Genomic DNA, 26869 nt, shown 5'->3' on the forward strand with positions numbered 1-26869 from the left:
GTGGGAAACTAGGAACTACACTACAGGCTGACGGACGGGAAGTTGAGGAAGCATGCTTTTCTTGTGTTTCTTATGCCTCTTACCTTACAGACTCAAGGACTTCAAGCAGGGGGGATGAGGCTTGAGACTCTTGGACTGGTTCCCGGACCTTCCTCTCGACTGGGAACGAGACCTTCAGGCGGAGTGATGAGGAGATAAATGCAGGCTGGCAGCACCTTTAGGAACCGCTCCCTCAAAGCCTTTGGAGCCATGGCCCGTCATTTGGAGCACAACGTCAAGTCGCGATCATGCTCCAGGAACCAGAGACAAAGTAAGTGTTGATCCGTCACAGACATGGCGCGGTGGCATGCGCCACATGGTTTGACTCCAGAAGTCTTCTTCCACATCGAGGGAAAACCTGCACACTACAAATCATTGACAAAATGCTGGAAAAAGCTTGTCAAAAAGTGATAAAGGGTAGCTCTCTTCAAGGATCTGTGCTAGCAGGTGTAGCAAGAAAATTTACGAACGTCAAAGCATGAAGGTGGCACCTACATAAGTCACGTGGACATCACTTCCGGCGCAGACGTCTCGCTGAGCTGACCGACACCACCAACCTGCACAGAAGGGTATTGCTCGAGCAAAGGTTTCCTTATCCAGCCTGACGCCTAGGATATTCTAAGGTAAGGAATCTGCGGCTAGATGTTTCTATCAGATAGTCTTTTTTGGAAGTATTAAAGGCTTATCAGTAAGTGTTATATACATGGTGATTAGAATAAATACTAATTATTTGCGGAATATGTCTGTGGCAGCAAAAAAGCTGATGAAAGCACAATCAAGCCATCGTCTTTGGTTGATCATGGATGCACACAGATAACACAGGTGGTAAACCTCACATTCTTGGTATGGTTTTCCCCAAGACTTCTTACCATCACTTCTCCATTTTGCTGAACTTGTTTTTGTTGACAATATGACTCTGTGCACTTTACCTTTGCTAACAAGTGGTAGAGTGCTTGTGTTCTCTCCCCTAAACGTGATGACATTGGCCTATCCCTAGTTTGACATTTTATTGACTTACTAGCTTACCCGTTGCGCGTTGCTGCAATCTCATAAGAAAGGAAATTCAAGGATAACATTCAATTTACATTGTGTCATTGTTATTGAAACGTATTCATTTTATTTTTGAAAACATTTCTAAGTGTGGCTTGAGCAGTGCGTCCTCGATTGGCTTCCAATCTTGATTCTGGTTGCTCTCCTGTTTCATTCGAGCGGGCTTGAGCAGTGCGTGATTGATCGTTTTCCAATCTTGATTCTCGTTGTTCTCCTGTTTCATTCGAGCGGGCTTCAGCAGTGCGTAAGCAACGAGAATCTTGATTCTCGTTGCTTGTTCGTTTGAGAAGAACGGGCTTGAGCAGTAAGTACTCGATCGGCTTCCAATCTTGATTCTCGTTGCTCGTTTATTTAAGAATTACGGGCTTGAGCAGTTTGTATTCGAACAGCTTCTAATCTTGCTTCCCGTTGCTCGTCTGTTTCTGAAGCTCGTAATGCCTTTTTCTTTCGTGCTTCTGATGTAGATTGACCAATCGATTTCCGTTTTGGGGTCATAACTGTCGACGATGCTCGCAAATTCGCGGTCTATTTCAGTATTCGAAAGATTATGAGGGCCCGGGGGGTCCGATTTAAAAAAAATTTTAGACAGAAACCTTCGCGGGAGTCTACTCCACAACTTCCAAAAGTTTCATGGCGATCGGATGAATGGTGTAGTAATGCATAAAGGACAAACAGACAGACAGACAAACTTTTGCTTTTATACCCGTCGCGTGTTGCTGCGATCTCAGAAGAAAGGAAATTTAAGGAAACTGGTTATGATGACATTCAATTTACATTGTGTCATTTTTATTGAAACTTATTCATTTTAATATGGAAAACATTTGAAAGTGTTGTTTTAATTCTGTTTATTTATTTGAGTGCTTGTGGATACACAGTATTTTTTGTTTTTCCGTCTGGTGCGTACATGAATAAATCAGAAGCTTTTCCGACGCATGAGCTGTCCACATACAGTTGTCCATGTGAGAAGCACGGATTTTCCAAATCTAATCCACACACTTGCAGCGAATGTTTTTGTGCTTTGTTGATGATCATTGCAAAAACGAGTCGCACCGGAAACTGTAAACGTTCAGTATTGGAAAGATTATGAGGGCCCTGTGGGGCTTGGGGGCCGATATTTAACAAATGTATCTCTTTTTGTTTTTGCCAGAAACCTTTGCAGGAGTGTACTCAACAACTTCCCAAAGTTTCATGCCGATCGGATGAATGGTGTAGTAATGCATAAAGGACAAACAGACAGACATACTTTCGTTTTTATATATATAGATAGATAAATAAGTAAGTCCCTAGTGAATGATACTATATGTAGCCAGGGCCTGCTACCAGTGGGCTGCAGCACTCATTGTACTACCCAAAAATGTAGCACTGCAAATCATGTTTTATGGCTGCCATTTCAAGCAGAATATTTTTCAACTGCCATTTCAACCTGTTAATATAAACCTTTTGCCAGGCCTAAACCTGCCTTTTTAATACTTATAAATTATCCTTTGGGTAGGCCCCATGCGTTCATAAGGCAGGGTGCATAGTATTTAAAATGTAGGACATGTGTGCTTATGTTTTACACATCCTGACAGGGAAAAACACCTAAAGTCGTTTTTCACTGTGATAAGACTCTCTCTCTCTCTCAGACTAACAATGCTTGCCTTATTACACTTAAGAAATTAAAACTATAATTTGAGTTCAGCTACAGAAATCCTTATTCCACTCATCTGAATTGGTTTTTTTTAAATTCCAGTTTTTTAAATTATTGAAACAATTTTTTTTACCACTCATCTGAATTGTAATTTTAAATCCTCTGTAACCCCTTAACTGCTGGGTCTTTCGCCCCAAGTGCTGAGCCCTTTTTTATTTTAGCTATTTGGTGTAAATCATGCTAAGGCAGCCATATCTTTTTGTTCACATAAGGTAGTCATGCCAAATTTGTCTCTTTTGTTCCCAACATCCTATCCTGGGGATTCTAAAGGTACCCAGAGTTGTGGTTTCAGCTGGAAGGCACTGAGAAAATAGCATAACTATAGCTATAGTTTGAGTTTTGGGAAAAAAAATAGTAAAAACGTGCTCTAGATAAAGGTGTTTATTTTTCCATAAAAATGGCATCAACAAATGGGTTGCTGTGCTGAAGTCACCATCTTCCTAGCATTAGGGAACATGCTGAGCTGAATCAAAAAACCTTCTTTTTTTTTATCACAGTTTTGACATTTTTCAAAGAGGTAGCCCATTTTTCCAATTATTTTTGCTTTCAACCTACTTCCAGTTTGTGGTGCAAACCAGTGCGAAACCAATGGGTGATCGAGGAAAGCTGTATATTTCTGAAAAGTGGACAAAAGTCCAAATTCAGCATGGGGTCATATGTGTAGATCCCTCAAGGTTTCCCCAATGAAACAATGTGTTGAAATAAAGAAATATTGAAAAAGAGTAGGAAAAAAACATTTCTGACAAAGTTTTCATCTGTACCTTTTCGTCATGATGACCGAGTTACAAAAGCAATGTACCATTACGTTTGCTAGATCTTTTTGGTTTGTAAGTTCTCCAAGAACCAGAGAACAGCAAACAACTGAGGAGCACTGTAGAATGATTTTTCATTGTATACTGAGTATAGCCCAATTCATATGATGAAATATGTGAAAAATAGGTATTAAGAAAAACTTTAAATTACTGAAATGGGCACAAAAAATGAAATTTAGGAGCAGTGGGTATTTGCACATCTCTGAATCTGTGGGTAACCGTACAAGCATATGATTTAGAGGGAATTTTTCAAAATGTCTTCTTTTTTTACACACTGGCTTACATTGGGAAAGTACAAACGCAGCAAAATCCAATTGGTAATAACAAATATCCTACTATTCTATACTGCCACATGTCTTCTGATAAAAATGGTACTTCACTTGTGTGGGTAGGCCTAATGCCTGTGACAGGAACACGCCCAAAACGCAACATGGATAGATCAACTGTTCTGCTCAAAACTGACTTGTATTTTGCAAAGTGGGTCGCTGTGGATTTTGAGCTCTATCTCAGCCCGCACCTTGGGAAATCTAACACATCAGTACATTTTTTTAAACTAGACACCTAGGAGAATCCTGGATGGGGTGACTTGCATGGCTCTCACCACGCTGTTTTACACAGAATACCTTGCAACACTCAATTTTACTAAAAACACATTTCTGTGATGAAAAGTTCTGGAATCTGCGGGGAGCCACAATCTTCCTTCCTCCCAGCATTTCCCAGCATTCCCCTAAGTCTTCCAATACAAATGGTACCCTACTTGTGTGGGGGGTTGGACTAGTGCCTGCAACAGGAAAAGGCCGAAAACGCAACATTGATACAGCATATTTTTTCACTCAAAACTGACCTGTTTTTTGCAAAGTGGGTAGCAGTGGATTTTGGGCCCTAGCTCAGCCGACACCTAGGGAAACCTTGAAAACCTGTACATTTTTTGAAAACTAGACACCTAGAAGAATCCTAGATGAGGTGACTTACGTCGATCCCATGAGGTTTTTGTACCCACAATGCCCTGCACACCTCAAACTTTGCATGAAATCATGCATTTTCCTTACATTTCTGTGATGGAAACCTCTGGAATCTGCAGGGATCCACAAAATTCCTACCATCCAGCATTACCCAATCTGTGCCGATAAAAACGCTGCCTCACTTGTGTAGCTGGACCTGGGGCCTCCGACAGGAACGCATCAAACCAAGATCAAGGGACGCCCCTGAGTGGGGACTCTTACTGAACTAGGTTTGATCCGTCTTGTCGCTGGACACTCCAGCAATCCCTTGCATCTAGTGGGTGGATCCCTGCATGGGGATGTCAAGTCAAGTCAAGTCAAAGAATTTATATAGCGCGCTACACACCCAGAGGGTCTCAAGGCGCTTGAGGAGGGGTGGGGAATTACTTGTCAAATATCCACGTTTTAAGTTGCTTTCTGAATGCTAGGTGGTTCTGAGTAAGGCGAAGGTAAGTGGGAAGTGAGTTCCAGGTTTTAGCTGCCAGGTAGGAGAAGGATCTACCTCCCATGGTGGTTTTGTTGATGCGAGGTACAGTGGCAAGGGCTTGGTTGGATGATCGTAGCTGGCGGGGGGGGGGGGGGAGTAGAAGGACAGTCATGTGTTGAGGCATTCTGGTCCGATTTCGTAGAGTGCTTTGTGTGCGTGGGTAAGGAGCCGGAAAGTGATCCTTTTATTGACGGGAAGCCAGTGGAGGTTTTTCAGGTTACCAGAGATATCTTCTTTACGCGGGATGTCTAATATGAGCCTGGCTGAGGCGTTTTGGATTCGTTGGAGTTTTTTCTGGAGTTTAGCGGTAGTCACGGCGTAGAGGGTGTTTCCATAGTCCAGTCGGCTCGTGACCAGGGCGTGGGTGACCGTTTTCCTAGTTTCGGTTGGGATCCAACGAAATGTTTTTTTGAGCATGCGAAGAATGTTGAAGCAGGATGAAGAGACGGCGTTGACTTGTCTGTTCATCGAAAGTGAGGAGTCCAGGATGACGCCCAAGTTCCGTGCATGGTCTGTCGGGATGGGTGCTTTTCCAAGGGCTTCTGGCCACCAAGAGTCGTCCCATGCAGAGGGGGAGGTACCTAAGATAAGGACTTCTGTTTTATCTGAGTTCAGTTTCAGACGGCTGAGTTTCATCCATTCGGCTACTTCTCTCATTCCTTCGTGTAGGTTAGTTTTGGCGGTGCTGGGGTCATTGGTGAGTGATAGGATCAGTTGAGTGTCATCCGCGTAGGAGATGATGTTGAGGTTGTGTTGGCGTGCGATGGCCGCGAGGGGGCTCATGTATACGTTGAAAAGGGTGGGGCTGAGTGAAGATCCTTGTGGCACGCCGCAGATGACTTCAGTGGCCTCTGACTTGAATGGTGGAAGGCGTACTCTCTGGGTTCTTCCGGTGAGGAACGAGGTGATCCATTCTAGTGCTTTTCCTTGGATTCCAATGTTTCTGAGGCGCTGTAGAAGGGTGCTATGGCAGACTGTGTCGAAGGCTGCGGAGAGGTCGAGGAGGATGAGGGCGACTGTGTCTCCATTGTCCAGTAGAGTTCGAATGTCGTCTGTTGCTGCGATGAGGGCGGTCTCCGTGCTGTGTTTTGCTCGGAAGCCGGACTGTGAGGAGTCGAGGGAATTGTTGGCTTCGAGGAAGGCGGCGAGCTGGTTGTTGACAGCTTTCTCGATGACTTTGGCCGGGAATGGAAGGAGCGAGATGGGACGGTAGTTTTTGAGTTCGGTGGGGTCCGCTGTGGGTTTTTTCAGAAGGGCGCTGAGATCAGCGTGTTTCCAGCTTTCCGGGAAGGTGGCGGAGTTGAGGGAGCAGTTGATGACTTCTCGGAGGTGTGGTGCTATGATGGAGTCTGCTTTGATGAAGATGTGGTGAGGGCAAGGGTCTGTGGGGGATCCTGAGTGGATGGAGTTCATCAGGCGGATGGTGTCCTCAGTGGAGATTGGGTTCCAGTCATTAAGGATGTTCGAGGGTGGTGAAGGTCCAGCAGATGGTTGGGTGGGTTGGTCTCCGGGTTGGTTGTCGAAGCTGTTGTGGATGTCTGCAATTTTGTTGTGGAAGAATGAGGCAAGGGAGCTGCAGAGGGATTGAGAGGGGGTGATGTCGTTGGAGTTGGCCGAGGGATTGGTGAATTCCTTGACGATGTTGAAAAGTTCCTTGCTGTTGTGGGCGTTGCTATCTAGTCGGTCCTTGAAGGCGGTTTTCTTGGCCTTTCGGATCAGTTGGTGGTGTATGCGGGTGGCGTTTTTAAAGGCGTCCTTGGTGCAGGTTGTTGGGTCTTTTTTCCAGGCCTTCTCTAGGGAGCGGCAGAGTTTCTTGGATTTCTTAAGATCATCGTTGAACCAGGAGGCCTTCTTGCTGCCAAGTTTGATGTGTCGTTTTTTCAGTGGTGCTAGGATGTCAGCGCTGTTGGATAGCCATAGGGTGAGGTTGGTGGCGGCTTGGTCGGGGTTTGAGGAGTGGGCTGGGGGGTTTAGAAGAAGCGATGAGGAGATCTGGTCGATGGTGATTTTGTTCCAGTTTCTTTGCAGAGTTGGTTGGGGGTGGTTGTTGGGTTTGGGCTTGTTGTAGGTAAAGTGGACGCAGCTGTGGTCAGTCCAGAGGAGAGCCGTAGTGTGGCTGAAGGAGACATGATTGCTGGAGGTGAAGATAGGGTCGAGTGTGTGACCTGCGATGTGGGTGGGGGAAGTGACCAGTTGTTTAAGTCCGAGGTTGGCGAGGTTGTCCAAAAGGGTGGTGGAGTTATGGTCGTTGTTCTTTTCAAGGTGAAAATTGAGGTCTCCCAGAAGGATGTAATCTTTGGAGGGGAGCGCGTGTGGAGTGATGAAGTCCGTGATGTCCTCACTAAATTGTGCGCGGGGTCCTGGAGGTCTGTAAAGGAGGGTGCCTCTGAGTGTGGTCTTGGGGTCGATGTGGATCTGGAAGTGAAGGTGTTCAGAGTTGGCGAGATTGACGTCTGAGCTGGTTGAGATGTGGATGGATTTCTTATGGACGATAGCGATTCCTCCTCCTGTGTGGCCGGTACGGTCCTTGCGTATGATCTTATAATCTTCTGGGATGGCAATGGTGATGTCTGGGGCGGAAGAGGCGTTCATCCATGTTTCTGTTAGGAAGGCGACGTCCGGAGAGATGGTGTCTAGTAGATTCCATAGGTCGATGGCGTGCCTGTGGACCGATCGGGTGTTGAGCAAGATGCATTGTAGGTGGTTGGGGTCGGGAATCTGTGGTGTGATCGTAGCGGAGTTGTTGACGGTGCCGTTGAATTTACAGGAGTAGCATGAGAAAGGTCCGTGGGTTTGTCCAGGAGCGGCTTGGACGCAGTTGGGGGAGCGGCCGGGGTTAAGGGCTAGGAGGGTGGTGGCATCGTAGGTAATGCGGGAGGGCTGGGCAATGTGAGGGCCAGGGGGACTGGCGCTGGGCGCGGTCCAGGCGCGGACGGGCGTAGACGGGCTTACCTTTGGCGCACCTTCGGCGTGTACGTAGCGCGTGGACGCTGCGCGTTGGGACATCTGACATAAATGGAGAGTGGAGGGGGGCGGAGCGTGGGCGGGTCAGCTGGGAGGCGGTAGCGGGGAGGCGGGGCAGGGGAAAGCACAACAACAAAATGGTGGGAGGGGTAGGAATCGAAACCAACACAGTGCAATGCCAGCTATGAAGGAATGCACTGAAAGCAGGTAAAGCGCTAAGGACTGAATACTGTTAGGAATATGTAAAAAGCGCTACCAAATGCAGTTATGTTCAAGCGCTACCCAAATGAGCCAGGCACTAGCGCTATGAAAATACACACGAAGGCTGATTGCTACTTAAGCGCCACCACAGTTAGCAAGGCACAGAGCACAAGCGCTATGACAATTAACACGAAGGCTGATTGCTATTTTAAGCGCCACTACAATTATCAAGGCACAGAGCCAAGAGCTACGATACCACTCACTGCTTGGTGATCTCCTGTGGTGATCACCAAGCAGATATCCACTGGGCAGAGGTACCATTGTAAGGGGGAGGTTCTCTCCTTTCCTATGATACCTCTCCCATTAGAAACTTTTCTCAGGGGCTGAGATATCTCTAACCCCCGTCCCCCTGACCACTGATTTGGCTCGTTTGACTTTGACTTTTACTGTGATTGCAGGTTGACTATTAGGTTATTAGTAAATTAGTTAGTGGTAAAATAAATGGGTAATAGAATAATTACTAATATAGACAGCTATAGTTTAGCTCAACCACTTGTGAAGTGACAAGCTCAATGCCTTTGTTCCTTTTCTGTCTTCAAGGTGTTAAACTCCAGCAAGCACCTAGCCAGAATCAGCATCAAAGACAAGGGGTGTTAATGGGCCTTTAAGTAAAGCTCTTGTATTGACCCCTGGTGGAACTGAAAGTAGGAGACTTCACTCATCTACTAATGAAGGCTGCTCTGAACCAGTGCTTAATTTGAGCAAGTGGTTTCCGGTGCCTGGCACCGGGACTTAATTATCAACACCGGCGCCTGTGAAGATGTGCCACAATGTGGCGCTGTGTGGCTAAATTAGAAACGACCACAACAATAGTTAATTATTAGCTAAATAAACATTAAAAATGACTTAACTGATGACCAAGCCATTCTTATAGCTTTGGGGGCCTGAAATAGTTTAAATTATCACACTTGTAGGGAAATGATGTTTAGTATTTGTTTTGTTTCTATCATTGGCAGCAGGGGCAATATGTGGTGCAAGCGTCAGTGGCCCTTATTTTGTTTTTTATTTTTTTACAAATCAAGCACTGCTCTGTAGACTAAAGGAGGCTTGGGGGGAGTGGCCGAGTGCAAGGAGGCCCCCCCCGGGCGGTTTGGGAGGGGCGGGGATAGCGGAGGGAGGCAGGCCACACACCAGCCATTTTTGTTTGCGCTTCATAATTTTTCTAGCCCAAAAGGAGCCCAACCATAAATTGGTTGAGCTCCTGCTCCCAGCCACCATTTTAGGTTTGGTGACCTGGTGGCTGGGAGCTTAGGCGTTTTGGGGGTTTTTGTAGTTGTGGTGGTAGGCCAGTGGATCTCTGTTACAAATATAGCGGCTGTGTAGGTGGATATTGCCAGCTGTGATGTCGTCTGAGAACTACCGCCTCTTGGAGGCCATCTGGCTCTTGAGTGAGGCGGGCCGGATGGACCTTATCATTGGAGAGACGGCTGGGCCGGTGCGCCTGGCGTGACACGCCTCAGCGGGTGTAGCGGCGGCGGTGGCCACTTGCCAATTGCCCAAACGCCCCCGGACGACACCGGTGAGTGAGAAGGGCCGCCTGCACGTAAGAAGAAGGCCGACTCCTAATTTGTTGGCAGGGGAGGGGGATATGTCCGGGGAGACGGGCGGCCGGGCGGGTCAGGGCGTGGAGCGGGTGTGTTGTGTCGGGGCTGGGAGGCTCTGCGGTGTGAGCGAGGGATCCTCTCCCGGCTACGGAACTCTGGGAGATCGCTGTTTCTGCCCCCGCACTGAGGGGGAAGCGAGGGGGAGGGCGAGGTGGTAAGCGGTGCTTCCCCTCGCTGACTTTCTCGGCAGAGGGGAAAGCGGTGAGTGAAGTGAAATGGGACGGGACCCATCTAATATCCTGCCAGATGGGAATTGAGGCCTGGGCAGCTGGGAGGGATGTATTCTCTCCCATGCACGCACTGGCAATTGCGGGTGCAGTGGGGAGGGGTGGATGTGAGGCAACAGGCCTGGCATATGGAGCGAGGGATTTAGCGACGCCGCAACCCTCTGGGGGCACGAACAGAGGTGCTCCCTTCTCAGATGGGGTCGGAGTTGACCTATGAGGGCACATTTCCAGCCCGCTCCTTTTTTCCCCGCCGGGTTCGACTAGGGGAGAGGTTTTGTCTGTGGGGAGAGCTCTCTAGGGGAGGGTGAATGGGCGGTGGTGGGGGTGTGGGAGAGCACCCCGACTTTTTTGCCCAACAGGGCCTTTGGGACAGGCAGGGCGGCTCCACTGTCCGGCAGGGGGTTGGGGCCCCCTTGGTAGGAAAAGTTGATTTTGAATGGGAGGGTGAGGCCAGTGGGCAATTTTTGCAGGGAGGGGGTGAGGTTTTCACAGATTTGGAACCTGCTGAGGGAGGACATGCCTGGGAGGGTTTAGATATATTTCCCTCGTGCGCGGAAGGGGTTCGGGGCATTGGAAGGGGTGTGCTGCGCGATGGTCCTCTCACCATGGTGCGCGAGGGGGGTGTGAACGGATTCTGTAGTACAGCAGAAGGGGAGGGGGCTGGGGGAGCGCAGGTAGGGTTTCGGGGTGTTGTTGGGGGGAGCCGGGGCCGAAGCAGGGGCCCGCTTCTGCAGTGGTGCAGGAAATGCTGGATTGGAGTGGGGATGATGAAGGAGGGGACCCCCCTAGCCAGGGTTGTGCAGTTAGGTTAGGGGAGGATTGGAACAGGCAGGCTGGAGGGCGTTAGCGGGGGGTGAGGGGGAGTCGGGTAGAGGTGCGGGACCCAGCACAACAGTCCAAACTTTTTCTTTCTTTGCAGGTCAGGGAGCGTTGCAGTGTTGGGGACTCGGTAGGGTGGGGTGCGGCCCAAGTACACCGAGATGAAGGGAGGGTAGAGCCCTGCATGGGGCAATCCGTAACGGCGGAGAAGCCCATCGCAGCCAGTACATGAAGGTCCAGTACAACCTTGCTAGCCCCAACGACAAGCGGAGCACGTTGGTCGGCCATATCAGTGGAGAGTGATGTGCATTAAGGTCAACGCATGGGGGAGTACCGGCGTGTACAGTCGGCTCCCCGCACGGAATACATACGGGGGCCATTAAGGCCAGCAAGGTTGGGCCCAGTAAGGCCTGTTGTGTGGATTTTGCTACTGGGGTGCTCCAAGAGGAGGAGCCTATTGTGCTTGATTATGATGAGGATACCCCCGAAGAGGGAGAACTGAGGGAAGATGAGGAGGGGGGGCCCCTCTCACGTGTCTCATAGTGTTTTGCGGGCCCTGGTGGTGGCGCTGAACAGAAAGGCTGCGTCGGAATCCAAGAGAGAGCACGGCCCCTTGGTGAGGGCTCCTCAGCCAGTGGATCACCCAGAGGCAGTGGCACGGTGGTCGGCGCCGGTCCGGGCACCCTCTTTAGACCCAGGTGAGATTATTAGACAACAGGCCAAACCAAAAATGATGTGTGGGGGACAGGGGGTGATGGGGATGGGGGGTGATCGAGGGGAGGCTACACAGAGGTAAATACGTAAGGGGACACAGGGGTGGGAACAGAAGTTGGGGGAGCAGCTCAGGGTGCCACGGTGGAGAGCGGAACGAATACAGAGCCGGCCGAGTGGGGCAAGGAGCCTTTGCAGAGCAAAGAATTGAAGATTAAGAAACTGACCTATATGGGAGTGACGAAACCTCTGGCGGCGCATTTAATGCTGGCGACCAAAGAGCGTATTTGGAAAGTGGAATATGTGGAGCTACTGAAGCTCTTACACAGGGAGGTACGGTCCAAAGAGGGTTCTAAAGAAGAAGAATATGAAATGAGCTGGCCAAAAGGTCTAAGGTGCCGGTGACAATAGAGAATTGGACGGCAGCGTTTTTAATTTACGCCAGTGTTTACTGTGAAAAGTTTCCTGAGCGCTGCGTAGTCCTGTTTAAATATATGGATGTAATTAGGAAGGCACAGATCACGGGGGCGGATACGCTTGGGCTCAATATGATGAGGAGTTTCAGGCACGGATGGCTTGGGACTCAGAGGCAAAATGGGGGGAACTGGACACAGATTTGTGGCAGCATACCATGGGGTCGGCGACAGGTGGTAAGACAGTATTTACAGCTAGAGGTTTGCCATTAGTTCCCTTTGAAGGGAAACCCACCCAGGGAGGGGTGGGAAGGGCAGCAACAACACAAACTAGGACTTTAATGAAGGTCTATGCACAAGGGAATACTGCAAGTTTCGACATGAGTGCTCAAAGTGTGGGAAGCGCCACCCCCTGGTTAACTGCTGGGGTGTCATACCACAGGGAAACCAGCAATGGCAGCAGGCAGGTAATAGCACCCCTAGCCCCTCACAGCAATTTCAGAGCAATAGGGGAGGCAAGAGTCTGCAAGGTACTGGGCCCAAAGGCTCCTACGCCAGTTAGACTGGCGAAACTAGTGGAGGGCCTGCAGGAGTATGAGGACCTGGGGGCAAAGCAGGTACTGATTGAAGGGTTCCAGTGGGAGTTTCATTTGGGATACAGGGGGCCACGACAGAGGCGGTGGGCATATAATTAGAAATCGGCGGCAGAACACAGGGTGGTAGTGCAGGAGAAATTGGACAAGGAGGTGCGCAAAGGGAGAATGGCTGGCCCCTTTGATGATTGGCCAACAAAGAACCAGATCATGTCACCGATCGGGGTTGTGCCCAAAAAAGAGGAAGGACAATACAGGTTGATTCAGCACCCGTCATGGCCTGTGGGGTCTTCAGTTAACGATTTCATTGACGAGGAGGCAGCCTCGGTTTCCTATTCCTCAGTTGACGTGGCCACTTCACTAGTTGTGACCGCGGGCATGATTACAAAGATGGCAAAGTGTGACATAAAATCAGCTTTACATTCCTTCCAGTTTATCCGGATGATTGGGATCTTCTGGGTATCCATTTCGGGGGAAAATTGTACGTGGACAAAGCTCTACCGATTGGTTGTTTCTTTGACATGTGCTTGGTTTGAATGTTTTAGTACCTTTTGGCAGTGGTACTTCATGCGGCGCACAGGATGATTTCTTCTTTGTCGGTTCCCCGGGCTCCACGGAGTGCCAGACAGCTCTGGACATCTTCCATGACCTCATGGGTGACCTGGGGGTGCTGCTAGCACCTGAGAAGACGATGGGCCCTTGTGCGATTATGCCCTTCTTTGGGATTGAAATTGGTTCTGTGCCAATGCGGGCTCGCTTGCCGGATGACAAGAGGGAACATTTTTTGCATTTGTTAGATGGAATGCAGTCCAAGCAGAAGGTGACAGTGAAGGACATACGGGTGCTCCTCTGTCATCTTAACTTTGTATGCAGGGTGGTCAGAGCATGGAAAGGACCTTTTGCAGGCGATTGGGGCGGGCGTTGGCAGGGAAGCACTTACCTCACCACCATGTTTGCCTATCAGCAGGGGTGAAGGAGGATTTGCACAGGTGGACAGTTTTTCTACAGTCCTGTAATGGTGTGCCATTGGCTAGGGAGGAGGAGGTCCAGTGCAGATATTATCTGATGCAGCAGGCGGTGAAGGTTTTGGAGTTTACTGACAGGGCAGGTGGTGCGCTGAGCATTGGCCACAGCATTGGAAGCATGGGGGAGGAGCATAGCCTTTCTGGAGCTTTTACCGGTATTGGTAGCATTGACATTGTGGGTCAAAGAGTTGGCTCACAAGAAAGTGTTGTTTCGGGTAGACAACATGGCGGTGGTGGAGGTCATTAACAGACAGTCCACAAGAGATGAGAAAATTCTGAAGTTGCTGCGGGTTTTTGTGCTTGGCAGCCTCAGACATGACATTGCTTTCAGGGCATTGCATATACCAGGTGTGAACAATGACATAGCTGATGCTTTTTCTCGTTCACAGTGGGGGAGATTCCGTGGGCTGGCCAAGGAGGTGGACAGGACACCGACCACAATGCTGGATCACCTTTGGTATGTAGGCAACATAGGGTGCTACAACTGGTTTTAGGCTCTCTGTCGGCTTCTACATGGGCGGCATATCAACTGCCATGGAGGGATTTCTTTCCATCTAGAGCCGTAAACCTCTGGAGGTTTGGCGTTGGTCGGAGGATGTAATCCAGTTTATTTTGATACTCATTGACAAGGACCTTTTCGAAAGTTACCATTGCCGGAAATTTGGCAGGCATTGCTTTCATGGGGTAACTCCTGTGGGGATACACTCCGACAGCGAGGGAGTTGGGAAGGAGGATGTTGGAAGGTTGGGCTAGGAAGAGGGGGGAGGGGGTGGGGAGTCTGCAGGGATGATTTTGAGGCCTGTTTATTCTCAACCCTTATGCTATGGATGTATTTTGGGGCATTCAGGGTGTCGGAGCTCCTGGGCAACAAGGTCAGGAACGATGTGCGGTGGGAGGATGTGTTCATCGAGGATGAAGGAATACATATTACGTTGGCCAGCTCCAAAACAGACCAGAGGGGTTTAGGAAAAGGGGTCAGGTTGGAAGCGGCGGTGCCAGCCGTGACGTGTCCCCTTAAGAGGGCGCGGCGATGGCGAGCTTTGCCAAAAGGTTTTGGGCCGGAGGCGGTTTTCCAGCTCGCTAATGGGAAGTAAGTAACGGATTACCAGCTGCGCATGGTGTTGCAGAAGGCTTTCTGCAGTATTGGGGTGGATGGGGCGGAATATGGGACACATTCTTTCAGGATCGGGGCTGCAACAGAAGCCCATAGCAGGGGGTGGACGCGGGGGGACATAATGCGGCTGGGGGGGTTGGTCTTCAGACTGTTACCATCGCTACGTATGGCAGAATGCAGAGCAGGCACATGTGTCATCCTCTTTTGATTGAATCTCAATTCATTTTTCTCGTTACAGGTTCAGTGACTGGGCCCCAATCGAAGGAACTGACCATTTGGATTGTGGGGCATTCTTTTATCAAATGGGCACAGGTCCAAGCATGTCAGTGATATTTTCCAAAACTGGTTTTATTGAATCGCAGAAATAAACATCCACAGTGCTCCGAACCCCGGAGGGGCTGTGACTACAATCACGGTTCATGTTGTGCGATACATTTACTGAAAATACCCTCTACTCTCCAACCCCCCCCCCCCCAACTACCCAACCTCCCCCCCACCCTCTTCCTGCAACACTCCGTCTCTCCACCACTGTTATGGGTAAGTATACAATCATCCATGGGTATAACTGTGCCTCAATATGCCCACTATATCTGCCCTTCCTCGCGCCTTGGCGGCGGTGGGGGCTCCAGCCACAATCCTCTGTAGTCTGCCCATCTCTTCCATATTTTATAGTGTTTTGTGGGACAGCCTCTGGCCTCGAACACCGGTCGCTTCAGTCCCATGCAAAAGTCCAGTCCTTTCCTCCACCCGGCTACTTTGGGAGCCCAAGGGTTCTTCCAGGCCTGAGCCACATCACGCTTGGCCAGTGTTAGTCCCAGCAGCAGCAAGTGTCGCTTGTAAACATTCCCGCCCACCCCTTCAAGCACATGAAGCAGGCCCAATTTCGCCGTGCGACGGAGCTCCCACCCCAGCACCTCCGACAAACAGTCCCACACACCCTTCCAGAATCTCGCCAGGCCACTACATTCCCACACTGTATGCAAAAGGGTGCCCAACTCATGACAACATCGCAAGCACGCCGGGGACTCAATCAGCCCTGCCTTCCACAATCTCTCTCTGGTATAATAAGCACGGTGCAGGTATTTGAATTGTATTAGTAGTAAACGGACTGCTATTACTGCTCCCCTGGGGGACTCAAGAGCCTCCCGCCAGTCCTCCTCTTCCAGCTCTCCCACATCCCGCTCCCAGCGATCTCTCAAGGGCTGTAGATCCGAAGAACAGTGTGCCACTAATGTTTGGTATATTTTGGATATCTTTCGATCCTCTAAATCCCCCATAAAGACTTTTGCCTCTATCGGGCTGAATTCGGGTAGCGTAGTCAAGCCCACTAGCGCGGGTGCCAGAGCGTGCCTAAACTGTAGATAGCGAAAGAACTGGGTGCGGGACATATTGAACTCTGTACTGAGGTCTTGAAAGGTTTTAAGCGCGGTGCCTCTGAGGACCTTGAGGTTCCGTGACAATTGTAAGTGGTGTTTTCGACTCGCACGAATATGGTCGAGTCTGGTATCTATGAACCGCAAATGACGAGTTTAGTAAGTGTGCGCAGTTTCGCTGTGCTAACTTAAACCGTTCGTTTGTTACGTGGGTTTTTCATCTGTACCCACGGGTTCCATCTTAGATACGGCATCCATTTTGTCTCTTGCCCTCAAGTAGCCAGCGAACGGACGCTGTCCGCTTCGCGACCCTGGGACTCCCAAGATATTTGCGGAAGACACATGTTCTTTGAAAGTGTCTTTATGACGAGGGGGTTGCTGCTGTAAGGCAGATGGCGCCGCTCGAGGCTCATCTTGCCGCACGGACTTATTGTCTCAGCCGTGCATCTCATTAGGCACGTCCCTTTGATGCCTGTATCTCGTGCTTCTCGTTACCTCCCCTTTTACACCCTTTCCGATCTCCCCACTGTCTCCGTCTTCCTCTGCACCTGTCTTCGTTCCTATTTCGATCTACTTTACTGCTGATTGGAATTTGCTAATGGTGGGAAGATGGGTTTTTACAGTTGGGAACCGCCAAATGTTTCCGCACTTATGTTCCGGACCTTATGTGTTTCAAAGTGACCAAAGCGACCCCTCTGAGAGCTAAATGTGGGAACCGGGTTGTAAACTATTGTGTATCATGTTATCCTATGGGTAAAAACTGTATAAAAGGAGCGATCCACAAAACCAATTTGAAGCAGTCTCCCCGAACTACACTCGATGTACTTCCTGTGACTTCTGTGTTCCCTGCAGTAAATAAACCTTGACTCTTTGACGCCGAAGGAAGTGTCCCGTGTCTCTGTGACTTGTACGCCGGAGCAGGTTACCCACGAAGGTTTCAGGTGTTGTGCCCTGGCACCGCTGGGTCCAAAAGAACCCAGTCCTTCAGTTGGCGCCCAACGTGGGGCTGCATCAGTGGTACCGGTCCAAGCCCGACGATCGTGAGGAACTTCGTGTGAAATCTCCGAGGGAAGGTGCACCCCGCTTCATCGATCCTGTTGTCGAAATAAGTGGCCCGAAGACTTTTCCCGCGAAGATTCCCGCCTCCTAACGGCTGCGACGGACTGCTGCCCTGACTGTAGACCTGTTTTGGCGCCTGGCGTAGACCTTGGTATAGCGAGACGATTGACGGGCCTTCCTGAGGACGCCATTGATCTTTGAGTTAAGTATTTGTGGGTCGCTCCCAGAGTTCTTGGTTGTAAACACTTTAGCGAGTGTTTTTGTTGTAGACACTTTAGCGGGTGTCTTTGTTGTAAACACTTTAGCGAGTGTTTTTGTTGTACACGCTGTGTGAGTGTTTTTGTCGGTGACACTTTGCTAGCGTACTTTGTTGTTGTATTTGTTTGACGACTGCAGCCGCCAAAGACCGAGGGTTTTGTTCTTGCTGGGACTTGGTAAATCCCGTAACCCTTGAAGTTTGTGAAACTCGGCTAGTGTGCAAGATGCCTGGTCGCAGTACTTTGTTCAGTTGCTTTAGACCTTGTGGTGCGGATTCCCTGCTGGAGGACTCGTGTCCGATACCTCCGGTTGGAACTCCTACTTATGACTTATATAGCAAACATGGGCTAGGCCCGATTGCTTTTAACGATTATTGGATAAAATATACAAAGAAAGACGGCGATCTTCGTTGGCCACCTCACGGTAGCTTCGAAGCGTCGATCTTAGATAATTTGGAAATAAAGTTGTTCGAACGCAAATCTAGGCCGGCCATGTTTGATGCCTTTCGGTTCTGGCGCAAAGAAGCCCGACAGAAAGAAATCAGACAGAATAAACGTAGTGAGCGAGATAATGTTGCTACCATAGTGAAGAAAGCTGAGCAGTTTCAGCGTGATAAGGAGGATAAGGATAAGGAAGTGTTTGAGAGGCTACAGCGTATGTCCATAGATAAATGCTATCCTGCTTTGCCTACGGAGTCGGATAAGAAGGAAGAGGCAGTTGAGGATTCTTTAATGTCCTATCTGATGAAGTCGCCACCTCCGTACGTACAGGGTATCGCAGCTCCTGTGGTCCCTGCCGTACCTGTTCTTCCACCTGTTATTCCTCCACCAGTTCCTCAACCTGCACCCGCTCTTCCGACTGTTCCTGCTCCTTTGCCTGTTTCTATTCCTACTGCTCCTCCGCTTCCACATACTCCTGTTCCCGCTACTGCTCACGCTACTGCTCCTGTGTTGTTAACCCCTGTTGTTGCTAATGTTTCTACTCCTTCTCTTGTTAGTCCTGTGTCTTATTCTTGTCCCTCTACTCGTAACCGTGATTCTCCCAGTGTGACAAACTTCTTTCAGTCGCTCGGACCTGTTTTTGGGTCTGCTGGTTCTGATGGTCCTCAGAGACGTAGCCAGCTTCCTGCTAATAGAGAACGTGTTGCGCTATACAATATGGCGATGGGTTGGATGGTAAACCCTGTTAGAAATCCACCTCGTGTTGTCCTCGAAACGTTTGATCAATTCAACATACCAACTCAGAGATATGTGTTTGATGAAATGTGCAAGTTCTTACATGATCAGATAGTGGCCTATGCGCCTGACGAGGTGCTGACCGCCCTGTCTGAACTTCGGCTTCAGTTCGCAACTGGACTGATAGTCGACACTAATGTCCGACGTGCTATTGAGCGGTTGCTATCTCTTCGTCCCGCTCCTATTCCTCATGCATTGTTCGTTGAGGACATTGAAAAACAAGACGGGTCTGGCCAATATCCTATGCGTGAAGTTCCGCCGGTTTGGGTACCAGCTGATAATACTAATGCTGCCCAGCCAGTTCCGGCACATTTCCAGAGAGTGTGGATACACCTCCCATGGAAAAGATCGGAAGTGCTTCAGGTGAAACAAACTTTGCCCGATCCTCGCAAAAATCCTGCAGGGTATTATAAGGAGTTATCGCAGCTCGTAGACGCTACGATAATGAATCTTGCCGATATCGACATGTTGTTTGGCAATGTCGTACCGCAACCGGTATGGGCTAAGATTCGTCACCAAGATCACGCAAATGAATTAGGTGGTGATTGGAATGCCATTACAGCGGCAGACGCTGGACAAGTGGCTGCTACTAAACCCGATCAGTTGATTGAACTTCTTCCCCAGCGAATCATTACATTAATGAAAACGCTTATGCCAGCTATGAGGGTAAATTGGGACAAGTTGTCAGCCTGTAAGCAGAAGAAAGATGAGAGTGTCTCAGACTTCTTCACGAGGTTCGAGGAAACATTCGTTGATCATAGTGGACAGGATATGGGTACTGAGGGTGGACAACGGTTGTTTGTGGATAAATTCGTATCGAACTTATTGCCCGACTTGTGCAATAAATTAAAGAATTCAGAAAGTGCATGGGCCGTTTCTACCTCAGCTCAGATATTGGCTACGGCACAATATTACGAAAATAGAGAAAAAGAGGAAACTGACCGTGCTGATAAAAAGACGAAAGAGCTAAAAACTAAAGTGTTGTTGCAACAAGCATATCCGCCGCGTTCTAATCAGAATGCGTCTCAACAGAATAGATCACAGTCGCAATCGAATCGATCGCAGCCGCGTAATGATTCCTCTTTCCAGCGATCTTCGTTAGGGTACAATCAATGTGCTTATTGTAGACAGGAGGGACACATTAAATTTGATTGTCCTGCTTTAAATGACCGTAATAGTGGTAATTCATCTAGAGGAGGCCGTGGTGGTTCACAGAATGCATCACGTGGTAGAGGTCGTGGTGCTCAGAATGACCGTTCTGACAATTCATCAAATTCTAATAACTGTTTCGATCAACGTGGATCATCGCAAGGACGATCTGCGCAGTACAATGTAGACGATTATTACGTCGATCAGGGAACTGACGATAGTAATTACTAGGACAGCCAAAGACAAGGAGAGGGAGTGGTATCAGTTCCGGTTGATCAGAGAGGGCCTTACGTCGCAGTTGCTACATCGGGCGTCGTTGAGCCTTTTCTGTTGGACACTGGTGCAGCGAAAAGTTCTATCATGCATTCGAAACTCCCTGGCGCACCTTTGTCTGGCTTAACAAATGTTTCCGTTGGATTCTCTGGCGCCCCCGTTAGCAATCCAGTTTCACACCCTTTGCCCCTTAAAATTGGGCCTCGTGAGCTCGAAGCTCCGTTGATTTTAACCACTGGTTGTGGCGAAAATCTCTTGGGTCTGGATTTGCTTAAACGTTTGTATGCAACTTTGTATTGTTCTCCTGCGGGTGTAAAGCTTACGTTCGGAGAGAGAGTAGTCTCTCCCATGTATTTGTCTCTCGATAAGCTTCCACCGGAATTGGATTCTCTTCCTGCGTCTTTGTGGGCGACGGGTCCAAATGATGTGGGCCTACTTGATATCTCCCCTTATGTTGTTCAGTTGAAATCGAATGTGCGATTGCCACGTATTCCCCAATACCGTATCTCCCTTGATGGTGAACGAGCTTTGTTAGCGATCATCTATGATTTGATCGAGAAAGATGTTATTGAGGAGACTCGGGGAAACGTGTGCAACAGCCCTGTACTGCCCATTCTTAAACGTACTGATCCTACCAAACCGCCTGTTTATCGTTTTGTTATCGATTTACGGGAGGTAAATAAAATTGTGGTTCCTCAATTCCCTGTTGTGCCTGACATCACGGCGCTACTGACTCTGATTCCAGCTACTGCTTCGTGGTTCTCGGTGATTGATTTGAAAAATGCGTTTTTCAGCATCCCGATTGCCGAAGAGAGCAGGGACCTTTTCGGTTTCTCTCTTGGTGGACGTAGCTTCCGGTTCAAACGCGCTCCTCAGGGCTACTGTGAAAGTCCATCGATTTACAGTCAAGCTTTGAAGGGTCAACTGGATGCGTTTAGGTTGCCGGTTGGTGCGGCTTTAATCCAATACGTCGATGACTTATTGGTGGCTGCTGATACTCAGGACATTTGCAAAATTGCTACGGTGTCGTTGCTGCAACATCTCTGTGAGTTGAATCACAAGGTGTCACCTTCTAAACTCCAATATTGTTGTCAAGAAGTAACCTATCTAGGTCACTTATTGTCAAAGGAGGGAAGGAGATTGACCCCAGAGAGAATTGCAGCGATTGCGCGAATGGCTGTGCCACAAACCCAAAGAGATGTGCGTGCCTTTCTAGGTATCACGTCGTACTGCAGGCAGTGGATTCCTAATTTTTCATTGCTAGCGAAACCATTGGTGGCTCTTACGTGCAAGGATGTTTCAACTCCTTTACCATGGACGGAAGAATGTCAGAAAAGTTTTTCTGAATTACGTGATTCATTGTGTTCGGCTCCTGTGTTAGGTACCCCTGATTACAGCAAGCCGTTCACGTTATATGTTCACGAGAGGGAAGGTTGTGCTTTGAGTGTCTTAACGCAACCTTTTGGTGGTAAGCAACGTCCATGTGCATATTTTTCCTCGACCTTAGACCCAGTAGCTAGAGCATTGCCGAGTTGTTTGAGAGCAACTGCGGCAGCTGCGGTCTCCATCCGACAATCAGCAGGATTGGTCATGGATAATATGCTTACGGTGATGGTTCCGCATGCAGTCGATACTCTTTTGAATCGAACGAAAACTCAGCACTTGACGAGTGCAAGGTTATCTGGGTACGAATTGACGCTCTTGGCAAGCCACATTCAGATAAAACGTTGTAATGTCCTAAATCCGGCAACTTTGTTACCAATTAGTGCAGAGTCAGATGAAGTAGCAGAACATGACTGTTACTTGCGGACAGAGGAGGAAACAAAAGGTCGAGTGGACCTTAAAAACACCCCATTGGAAGACCCGGAGGGCACTCTGTATGTGGATGGGTCATGTTTTAAATTGCCGAATGGTGATGTGACTACTGCTTATGCTGTTGTAACGTTGAATACTGTTGTTGAGACTGCGAGATTGAATCAGAATTCTGCCCAAGCTGCAGAGCTGATTGCTCTCACTAGAGCATGTGTATTAGCAAAAGGGAAACGTGTGAATGTGTACACCGATAGTCAGTACGCTTTCGGTGTAGCGCATAGCTTTGGACGGTTGTGGCGAGAGCGTGGTTTCTTCACGTCACATGGCACGAAAATACAGCATGGCCAGCTTGTAAACGATCTTTTGGATGCATTGACTTTACCTGCTCAAGTTGCAATTGTTAAGTGTAGTGCGCATCGTAAAGTGACGGATGATGTTGGTCGTGGTAATGCGTTTGCAGATGAGATTGCTAAGGAGACTGCCCGGAACCTTAGCACTCGAATGTATGTGACGAGTTCGGTTAGGTGGCCTACAGAATCGAGTATGTGTGAGGATACTATAGAGAGTGTGAAAGCGATTCAGAATGAGGCCACTGATACTGAAAAGATGAAGTGGAAAGAAAGTACGGGAAGGTTGGATGTGAATGGTTGCTGGATTGATTTGTCAGATCAGAAAAAATGGATGTTGCCTGATGCGTATGTACTGGCCGTTGTGACAATGGCACACGGGTTAGCACATATTAGCGCGAAAGGTATTTGCAAGTTGTTGGCTGATGTGTGGAAGAATGATGGAATTACGAAGTGTGCTGAACGTTTGGTGAAGAATTGTATGGTGTGTATAATGTACAATCCTGGCAAAGGAACCCCAACTCCCCCTGGCAGTTTTGCTCCTCCTTCGTATCCCTTTGAGGTGATCCAATTGGACTTCATCCATATGGAGCGATGCAATAACCTGAAATACGTTCTGGTTGTGGTTTGCGCATTCTCCCGATGGATCGAGGCCTATCCCCTCAAAGATAATACTGCTTTGTCTACTGCGAAAATCCTACTGAAGGAATACTTTCCTCGGTACGGAATGCCTAGAGTCGTGTGGTCAGATAACGGAAGTGAGTTTGTTGGAAGTGTGATGAAGAGTGTGTGTAAGGGCCTTGGAATTAATCAAAAATTCCACAGCGCCAATCATCCCCAGTCAGCTGGGTTGGTTGAAGGGTACAATGGCACCCTTAAACTAAAGCTAGCGAAGATTCAGGCTACGACTGGACTTTCGTGGCCTGACGCTTTGCCTCTAGCATTACTGTCAACTAGGGCGACTGTACACTCCCGAATAGGGCTTAGTCCCTATGAAATAGTGTTCGGCCGTCCTGCGAATGTGTGGGGGGTTCCTAGGCCAGGAATATTCGTTGATCTTGAGTATCCGATGTTGATTGATTACTTACATGACTTGACTGCTAAACTGAGGTTAATTCATCAACAGGTTTACGACGCCTTGCCGACGCAGACGGAGGGTCCAGGCCACCAGCTCCAGCCCGGGGATTGGGTGGTTACTCGTAACTTCTCACGCAAGAACTATCTGGACCCCCGTTTCACCGGACCTTACCAGGTGCTCCTGGCCACGAGGACTGCCGTTCGTCTTGAGGGGCGGAAGAATTGGGTACATGCTACCCATTGTAAGCGAGTCCCTATTCCTTTGCCGGCAGACCCGTGGGTGAGGAAAGGCATTGCGTCAACAGAAACAGAGACATTGCCGGCGTTTGTACCTTTTAGCGACGCACAGCTTGTTGGAGAATCCTCAACGCAGCAGAAAGCCACTGTTGAACACTTGTCAGCAAAAGACTCAAGACCAAATCAACCAACTGATCAGCAGGACGCTGTCTCTTCAACGGATCCTTTGTTCGACGAGCAGACACGTCCCGGGAAACATCGATATTCTTTGCGGTCTCACACTAAGGACAAATAAAAATTTTCTTGCTTTGCTGAAATTGATAACTGCAATATCCTCGTTTCCCATGATCAATTTTGAACATTCGTATCATTGAAACTTGTTTTGTACATATATCAAGCTTCTTTCTTGTATCTTTTTCCTTCCACAGCTGAGAAATATTGTGCTAAATATATACATATTGTGTATTGAGGGCCGTAGGGCCGCGCGCGTACTTCCTTCTGGACAGTAGGTCTTGACGCTAGGTTAAAGGCCGTCGGTTCCTAGGAACTCCTGGGGATTGACTATTGCTGCACAGAACGAAGTGCGTCAAGAAACGTTGCGGACGGTCGTAGGGAAATGGCAGTTTCGAAGCTGAATGATTTGGAAGGAACTCAGGCGTATAGAGTCCAGCTGCAGGAACTCAGTCGTACTAAATGTTTTGTATTCCAATTGTTTGTATTGTTTTTGACTGCTTCTGCATTTTTGGCGGGTGGGGTGTATTACACTATGTCTTACTTTTTACTTGCTACCCCTACTCCTACTCCTTACCCTAACCTTACTTCTACTACTTCTACTGCTTCTCCCCATTCCTTTCACATGTTACCGGAACACGAACAGGCTAGACGTGTAGAATTCCGCAACAATTCCTTTATTCAGCTCCTCCATCAGCATCAGTTAGTGGTTAACACTACTAATTGTTGGGTGTGTGGGTTGATGCCACATACTACGGGTAAGGGAATTCCATATCTGGTGTTACCGTATAGTTCCCAAGGGTCAGCTCGAGCATTCCAAACAATGTTTCGAAGCGCACTGGGTTTCCACCCCACTCAAGAACAACGTTCCCCCAACTCTGGTCCTACCTCGTATCAGAGGCTGCTATCGATGGCAATAGAGGATATGGAAGATGAGATCCATGATCCTTTTCTTATCCCTAAAGAAGAGGTACAAGCCTATAGGGTCCTAAGTAGAGGGGAATATAGTATGTTCACTAATGAAAAGCAGCTTAAAAGCTCGCCTCCAATATGGGTCGTACCCCACACTGGTAGTCTTTGTCTTGTGGGTCGTGGTTCGCAAGCCTCACTTGGAGCAAGTGCTTGCACTGAAAGTTACGTTCTGCCAATGTTCCCGTCCCCTGTGTTTCTGGCTGCCAAGGGTACATACTTTATCTGTCATGATCGTGCATACACATGGTTGCCCGCAGACTTCATGGGCTCATGTTTCGTTGCAAATCTGTTGCCTCCGACGTTCACTGTAGATGCCGATTATCATAAGACTAGAGTTGTACGAGGCGTAATTAGCGAAGAGGATACTGCCGGTCAAGAGGCAGGAGACTTTTTCAAGGGTTTCCTCCCGTTTTGGGGACCTATGGTTAATAGTAGGAACCTGAGACATTTGACTCGAGTGGTAGAATCGACAGCTAATATTACTGCCAGTGCCCTTGGTAATATCACCACAGAACTTCAGGCGGAGAGACTTATGACGTTGCAAAACCGTATGGTTTTAGATGTCGTCTTGGCAGATCGCGGTGGGGTATGTAAAGTGATCCATTCGAGCTGTTGCATTTTCATTCCAGATAATGCTCCTACTGTCTATCAAGCCATCTCGAAGTTGCATAAGATCTCCGAATCCATACACGTGGATGTAGGGGATTGGACACTACTTGGATGGTTTTGGGGCCTGATATCGACTTGGGGTTGGAAGATTCTGATGATCATCGGGGTTGTGCTAGTGTTCCTGTTCACGTGTTGCCTTTGTGTGCAGTGTGGTCCTGCCTTATGTGGCCTCTGTGCTACAACGTGTATGAGACAACCATCTGTTACCAAGGGGACTCGATTGGACAGAGCTATGCTACAACGACATCTTGATGGTCTGATGAATATCGAATATGATTCCGACTAGTGCTTGCCTACATGAGGGCAAAAGGAGCGTCTGAGGTTCCGTGACAATTGTAAGTGGTGTTTTCGACTCGCACGAATATGGTCGAGTCTGGTATCTATGAACCGCAAATGACGAGTTTAGTAAGTGTGCGCAGTTTCGCTGTGCTAACTTAAACCGTTCGTTTGTTACGTGGGTTTTTCATCTGTACCCACGGGTTCCATCTTAGATACGGCATCCATTTTGTCTCTTGCCCTCAAGTAGCCAGCGAACGGACGCTGTCCGCTTCGCGACCCTGGGACTCCCAAGATATTTGCGGAAGACACATGTTCTTTGAAAGTGTCTTTATGACGAGGGGGTTGCTGCTGTAAGGCAGATGGCGCCGCTCGAGGCTCATCTTGCCGCACGGACTTATTGTCTCAGCCGTGCATCTCATTAGGCACGTCCCTTTGATGCCTGTATCTCGTGCTTCTCGTTACCTCCCCTTTTACACCCTTTCCGATCTCCCCACTGTCTCCGTCTTCCTCTGCACCTGTCTTCGTTCCTATTTCGATCTACTTTACTGCTGATTGGAATTTGCTAATGGTGGGAAGATGGGTTTTTACAGTTGGGAACCGCCAAATGTTTCCGCACTTATGTTCCGGACCTTATGTGTTTCAAAGTGACCAAAGCGACCCCTCTGAGAGCTAAATGTGGGAACCGGGTTGTAAACTATTGTGTATCATGTTATCCTATGGGTAAAAACTGTATAAAAGGAGCGATCCACAAAACCAATTTGAAGCAGTCTCCCCGAACTACACTCGATGTACTTCCTGTGACTTCTGTGTTCCCTGCAGTAAATAAACCTTGACTCTTTGACGCCGAAGGAAGTGTCCCGTGTCTCTGTGACTTGTACGCCGGAGCAGGTTACCCACGAAGGTTTCAGGTGTTGTGCCCTGGCACCGCTGGGTCCAAAAGAACCCAGTCCTTCAACCTGGCCCAAAGTTGAAATACCTATCAAATCCCAGCTCCTAAATCCCAGAAGGGACATCAGGGCCGGGAGTCGCCAGTTATGCCAGAGCGGGGTCTCCCCCGTCAGCTTTCCCCACCATCCCATGCGGCGCAG

At 48.7% G+C, this 26869-nt stretch overlaps 1 protein-coding gene and 1 pseudogene across 1 annotated transcript in view; one reads left to right on the top strand and one right to left on the bottom strand.

The window, feature by feature from the left end:
- Nucleotides 1-26869, bottom strand: part of ULK4 (unc-51 like kinase 4) — a 1855260-nt gene that overhangs the window by 189210 nt on the left and 1639181 nt on the right. The gene's annotated exons all lie outside the window — the stretch shown is intronic.
- LOC147688827 (uncharacterized) overlaps nucleotides 13921-26869 on the top strand; it is a 97768-nt pseudogene continuing 84819 nt past the window's right edge.

Source organism: Lissotriton vulgaris, chromosome 10, assembly GCF_964263255.1.
Source record: "Lissotriton vulgaris chromosome 10, aLisVul1.2, whole genome shotgun sequence".
NCBI lineage: Eukaryota > Metazoa > Chordata > Amphibia > Caudata > Salamandridae > Lissotriton > Lissotriton vulgaris.